Raw genomic sequence first — 6000 nt, forward strand, 5'->3', positions numbered from 1 at the left:
GATCGTGAATGTCCGTTTACTTAAACGGACCTAGATTTGGGGGGCATGGTATAGTTTGTAATCGGGTCGGTAGGTGTCGGGCTTTAATCGGGCTACCTTAAACGGGCCTTATATGGGCCTTAAATGGGTTGTGGACATATTTAATTCTAAAAGGGCTTGAACGTGCTTACCCTAAATTTTTTTTTTTTTAAATGATTAAACTATTGACTTTAAAACTACTAGAGGAAAACATTCACAATTCTGGAATCAAGGGAATCATGTCTTTAATAATTGAACAATTGATAACAATTGAATGTCCCATTTAGCAAGATCTAAGGGAAATATATATATATATATATATATCTCCAAGGGAATCATCTCTTTAAAATGTAATATAAGTTGCAAGAATTACACTCTTTTTAACAATTGAATGTCCCATTTAGAATGTGGATATTTTAGTCTTATATATTCTTTACTCATATTTTGTAGTATTAGTGGTAAAATATGTATTTAGGCATTTTTTTAAGGGGGGTTGGGCCAGTCCAGCTAAATGAGTCGGTTCTAGCGTGCTTCTTAAGTGAGTCGGATCGGTCGGGTGCCCGATAGGGTAGTGGCTTGCACCGTGAACACCCGTTTAAGCCCGGCCCATTTATTAACGGACTAGTTCAGGTCGGGCCTTAAGCGAGTCGGGTTTGGTCAGGCCTACTGGTGCGGGCTCAGGATTGACACCCCTATTAGGAATAATTTCTATGGAATCAGTGAAAGAAACCTATTCTCATATAAAACCGAATACACTTTAAGGGTTTTCCTCTTTCCCTTTCAACTTTAGCATGAAAATTGTTATCGGGCAAAAAAGATCTCCTACTACATATCGGATTTGAGGTGATCACAAGTAGCCAATGAAAAACACCTATTCTCATATATAACCAAAAGCCTAATAAAATTATTAATGATGTCAATCAAAGGTAATTATTGGTAAACCTGTGGGATGGTTCCCCAAAATACAATAAGTAGAAAAGGTTTACGCATGTTTTTGTAATTACTTTCGTCTACCCTATCTATCGTTAGGTGAATAGCTAATTTATTAGAACAAACACCAAAGAAAATGAAGAAAAATGATAGAGATTATGAACCTAGAAAACCATTGAATTTTGTTGTGAGCCCGAAAAACAACTGTTGGTTGGCAGTGGGCCATATGAAAAACTGCATATAAAGGTTCGTTTGCTACCCGTAAAGCAACTGAGATAGTGAAAATTCAAGTGCTTGAAGTGCCTTGGTGGTGGTTGCCATTCTCTAATCTCTTATATTCTCTCTTCAGGCGATAGGCAGGATCTGACGATCTTCAGATTAGCCTACATGAGTGTACAACGTTTTTCTAGTAGCGTGAGTTATTATGGAGAATGGAAAGCATTTCTTTTAAGTTCTTTTATGTTAGTTGAGTGGATGGAGAGTTCAAACTAGTTTTGCTTCTTTCATGAAAAATCTTCAATTGTTTGAACTCAAAATTTTAATTTAGGTAAGAAAATTTAAATTCACTCTTCTTAGGGTTTTCACTCCATCGTACATCCCTTTCTCCTAGGAACCTGGACCTCTCCAGCACGTATAGCACATGTTAGTCAATTGTCAATCTCTAGGCACACACCTCAGTCCTCGAAGGCTCGAATGCCTGTTAAATGTATTGGCGTGCTATAGAGGATCTGGCTCATTCTCTTGTTACTATGACATCATTTTTATTGACATTTGTTGCTGTCGAAAATCCGTATGAGTTGATCCTGCACAAGCGCTGAAGGCAGAGGCCCGGAGGTATCTCCGGGATTAGTCTTCTAACGCCCAAGTTAGAGGCCGGCAGAACAGTTTTTTACAGGAGTAATGATGTGGGTCTAATTTCTTACCTCTCCCCTCCTCTCCGGCTCCCCCTTTATAGTGCTTGGGGTTTAGGGTTTTCTTTTGGGAGTCCCCTTGGGTCCGCATTTTTCCCTTTCTGAGTCCTACTCGGATACGTCCAATTCCCTTCGTGGGGAATATTCTCTTCACGTGGTTTACGTTGTTAGAATCCTTGCGGCCTCTATCAGGTGAGTGTCACATGTCCTTCCCTTGGATACCACATGTGCTTACCTGACTGGACAATTAGTTTGGCCATATCAGCAGCCCCCTTACTTCCACTAGGAGGCTCTTCCTATGGAAGTAATCATGTCTTTCGTCATTTTTTTCCCATTCATGTGTCCCTTAGGCCTTATTCTTTCGGCCTACGCTTTTATGCTGCACGTGATCATGACCTTCGGTCAGGCCCGCTCGGCCCTTGCCTGAGCCCCCAACCGAGGTGGTGACATTCAGTCAGGTCTGCTCAACCTTAGCCCGAGCCCCCAACAGAGGTGTTAACCTTCGGTCAGGTCAGCTCGGCATAGTCGGAGTCCCCAACCGAGGTAAGGACATTCGGTCAGGTCAGCTCGACCTTTGCATAAGCCCCCTACCAAGGTTGTGACCTTCGATCAGGTCAGCTCGGCCTTAGCCAAAGCTCCCAACCGAGGTGTTCTTCATTCAGGTCAACTCGGCCTTCGTCGGAGATCCCAACAGAGGTAGTGACCTTCGATCAGGTCATCTCGGCCTTAGCTGGAGCTCCCAAATGAGGTGGTGACCTTCGGTCAGGTCAGCTCAACCTTGTCGGAGCTCCCAACCGAGGTGGTGACCTTCGGTCAGGTCGGCTCGGCCTTACCTAGAGCTCCCAACCGAGATGGTGTCCTTAGGTCAGGTCTGCTTGGCCTTAGCCGGTGCCCCCAACCGAGGTAACGACCTTCGGTCAGGTCTGCTTGGCCTTTTCCTGAGCCCCCTACCTAGGTGGTGACCTTCGGTTAGGTCATCTCGGCCTTTGTCGGAGCTCCAACCAAGGTGGTGTCCTTCGGTCAGGTCTGCTCGGCCTTAGCCGGTGCCCCCAACCACGGTCAAGTCTGCTTGGCCTTTGCGTGAGCCCCCTACCGAGGTTGTAACCTTCGGTCAGGTCAGCTTGGCCTTAGCCGAAGCTCCCAACCGAGGTGGTGACCTTCAGTCAGGTCAGCTCGACCTTTGTCGAAGCTCCCAACCGAGGTGGTGATCAATCAGGTTAGCTCGGCCTTAACCGGAGCTCCCAACTAAGGTGGTGTCCTTCGGTCAGGTCTACTCGACCTTAGCTCGAGCCCCCAACCGAGGTAAGGACCTTCATTCAAGTCAGATCGCCCTTAGCTAGAGCACCCAACCAAGGTAAGGACCTTCGGTAAGGTTAGCTCGGCCTTAGCTAGATCCCCCAACCGAGGTAAGGACCTTCAATCAGGTCATCTCAGCCTTTTCCTGAGCCCCCTACGGAAGTGGTGACCTTTGGTCAGGTCAGCTCGGCCTTAGCCAGAGCTCCCAACCGAGGTGGTTACCTTTAGTCTGGTCAGCTTGGCCTTAGCTGGAGCTCCCAACTGAGGTGGTGTCCTTCAGTCAGGTATGCTCGGCCTTAGCCAGTGCCCCCAACTGAGGTAAGGACCTTCGGTCAGGTATGCTCGGTCTTAGTTGGAGCCCCCAACCAAGGTAAGGACCTTCGATCAGGTCTGCTCGCCTTAGCCCAAGCCCCCAACCGAAGTAGTGACCTTTGGTCAGGTCAGTGCGAGTCTAGGCGCGGTGATGCGCTCGTGTGCTTTGCTAGTGTGCTTTGGGAATCGCGCTTAGATGACGTGTACTACATTTAATGATTCTGGGGAGTCGCACCGACGCATTATTGCCTATATATAGTCTCTCATTTTGTCGACTTCTACTCATTTCTCTAACCATTCGACCTTCGTCCTTAACTTCCTCTGACTTTCGGTTCGGCCAGTCATTCAGAAGTAAATCATGTCCAGCTCTATAGGTAGTGGCCCCTCATCATCTGAGGGTGCGGTCTTTAGGAGCTGTAGTCCCTATCGAGTCTGAGGGATGTCCTCGGACTCGTCCTCCACATCCACATCTTCGGATGTCTCCTCGCCTTCTACCGCCAGTGACATGAGTGGTGAAGGTATTAGGAAGGGGCTTCTCGACCCCAGGGCCCAGGAAAACGAGTCCTTGGAGGTCAAATCCAGGAGTCTAGTTTCGACCATAATCGAAGAGGAGTTGACTGAGCTTCGCATGTCGTGTGGCATACCGGATGAGTTCCTCCTTCAGGTACCGAGGCTCGAAGATAAAACAAGCTACCAAAATCCTGAGGAGCTTTGCTTCTATTGGGATGCCTTCAAGGGCGGGCTTCGGCTACCCCTTCACCCTTTTTCAGCCAGGTGTTCCGGCACTATGGCATCTCTCCATCCCAGCTGACCCCGAACGGGTGGCGGCAAGTCCTGAGTTTCATTGTCTTCTTCTTTTGGATGGGGAGACCTCTCTCCCTTCCACTCTTCCTCAATTGTTTCTCTCTCGATTCCAACAAGGGGGACTCGGGCTGGTACTACTTCTGCCCTAGGAAAGACCTCCGATTTCTGAACCGATACCCAACCTCAATACACGGTTGGAAGTTGAACTTCTTTTTCGTGAGGGTGTCCGAAGGGTTCCCCTTCGGTAATACCTGGGACATCCCAGACCTAAAGAATATGAACTTTGCACCTACCCTCTTCGCGACAGATGCAGAGTCACTGTTGATGGCTAGGGACAAGACCCTCTATCGGCCTGTCGAGTCCAGTAGCCTCCAGTCGGATGCCTTCCTGTTCCAGTTCGGGCTTAGCCCGGGTGAGTTCTAGGTTTGCAACTGCTTTTGTTTTGAATTTAGCATTCTCGTACTGATCTTTATCCTCTTTTTTGCGATGCAAGTATCAAGAGTAGAAGCAAGAGCAGCCGCGGTAGAGAGGCAGGCCCACCTGAAGGAGGCCAGGGCCCAAGATGCCGAACAGAAGCAGCCGAAGGGCAAGAAAAGAGGGGCTTCGAATTCCCAGGCCCTCCTAAGGAAGAAGCCTTGATCCAAAAGGCCCTACGACCGAGGCAGTTCAAGCGCTCGAGGCCCCAATTCGCGGTGAATCTCCTCCGAGGCCCTCTTCCCCCAGTGCTGACTTTTGAAGTTTGAGGGGCAGTCATCCTCGGGCCAAAGTTAGGTTTATGCCTCGGTGGTCCATTAAGGAGGGTGAGACACTGACCATCGGGCGGGTTGCCCGAGAGCTTGTTCAGAAGGGGAGCCTGCCAGGAGATGTGGCCGAGGCCTAAAGCTAAGGGACCAAGGCAATGATAACAAGCACTTGCGTGTTCATGGCAGCGGTAATCTTCAGTCTTGGCCTTCAGAAAAAAATTTCCTCTTCTTTTTTAACTCTTGCTCTTTCAGGCTCAGAACCAAGTTGGCCAGCTGACTATCCGAGCTGAAGCCCTGGCCAGGGACCTCGAGGAGTCCAAGCGTGAACAGTTGACCCTCGACAAGGAGCGCACAGTCCTCCTTGAGAAAGTGGAGCATCTGGAGGCTAAAATCCTCCGCGTACAACAGGAGAGCGATCGGAAGCTCTAAGAGCTGGAGGAGCAGATAGTCACGAAGTTGAAGGAGGCCGAAACCCGAGCCATCGAGAGCAATAAGTCCTCTGACGACTTTTGGGAGTTGGTAAAGCGTGTCATTGCCCCCGGATTCATCATGGGTGCCACCGATGTTCGAGACTGGGTCCTCGAACATCATCCCGAGGTGTCCTTCGAGGGGAGTGGCCTTATCTTCGAGGACACCAATGCAGCTCCTACCGCCACCGATGTTGCAGATGGTGAGGATAGCGACAGTGAGGGAGAGGGGGCCTATGCTTCTTGTGAGGTCCCTCTTACTCTTGGGAGAGGAGACTCCGATGCAAAAACTGCTGATAATGTCGGGGGTGAGGCCATCCCTCCAGTAGATGCTCCATGAGGCCATTTTGTAACTATGCCTTTTTCCTTTTTGTAATCCTGTCTTTCTGGCTTCATGTAATTTTGGCCTTCGGGCTTTGTGAATGAAATGCTCCCTTTTTTATGTTTTCCCGACTTGTAACTTTTTTTTTTTGCAATCCCGAAGACCGATTCCGAATCCGATGGGATTTTCCAGATCTT

Source organism: Macadamia integrifolia, chromosome 7 (assembly GCF_013358625.1).
Source record: "Macadamia integrifolia cultivar HAES 741 chromosome 7, SCU_Mint_v3, whole genome shotgun sequence".
NCBI classification, from domain to species: domain Eukaryota; kingdom Viridiplantae; phylum Streptophyta; class Magnoliopsida; order Proteales; family Proteaceae; genus Macadamia; species Macadamia integrifolia.